We start from the raw sequence: 759 nt of genomic DNA, 5'->3' as shown, positions 1-759 counted from the left end.
TGGGTGCACTATGTGTCAAGATTCCTTTCTTCTGCTGCTTTGGGAGCTGAACCAACCATAACCAATGCATAAACACTTCAAGAAACTGTAGTTTTATAATGGTTAAGAAAGTGCTGTTTCTTTCAGTTTAGGAAACTTCTATATCTTCGTGGTCTTTCTGTCCACCAAGCACTCTGCAACCTCTTGTTTCTTCCAGCTCTAAGCAAGCCATACATGTACCACTCTTGCAGGTGGTGGGACTGGAGATGCACCATTCTCACAGAGCAGCTATGTTTCTCCTGGTTACAGCTCAAAAGGATTTTTCTTGTAACAGTTCTTTCCATCTCCTCCAAGCAAGGACAAAGCTCAAGAATAAAAGTTTCCCCAGCTGGTAGTCTGAGTTCATTGGAAATAGACTAGAGAAACAAGCAGTTTTGTCAGAAATGTTTCAAATTTTCAAGTTAAAATGATTTGAAGAAACTATTCAAATTCAGCACATTTCAGGGGAACACAGAGGAGATTCCAACAGGAATGAGTTGACATGCTCACTAGAGATCTGCCAACTTCCCTGCACCCACCACTCCCATGCTGTGCCCTCATTCACAGCCACAAAGTGAGGATCCCTGTAGGTTGCTCTGCTCTCCAGTCTTAGAGAATGCAAACATCTCCACTTCCAAGTGCTCTGGGCTGAGGCTGGTCCTGTCTCTAATGAACTACACCTCAGATTTACATGGTACTGGAGATTCTAAATCTCATGGTAAATGATGACTAAAGTTCATT

This window comes from Manacus vitellinus, unplaced genomic scaffold (assembly GCF_001715985.3).
Source record: "Manacus vitellinus isolate BGI_N305 unplaced genomic scaffold, ASM171598v3 scaffold_5_pilon, whole genome shotgun sequence".
NCBI classification, from domain to species: Eukaryota; Metazoa; Chordata; class Aves; order Passeriformes; family Pipridae; genus Manacus; species Manacus vitellinus.
The sequence above is the reverse complement of the archived record's forward strand: the minus strand, read 5'-3'. Positions refer to the sequence as shown.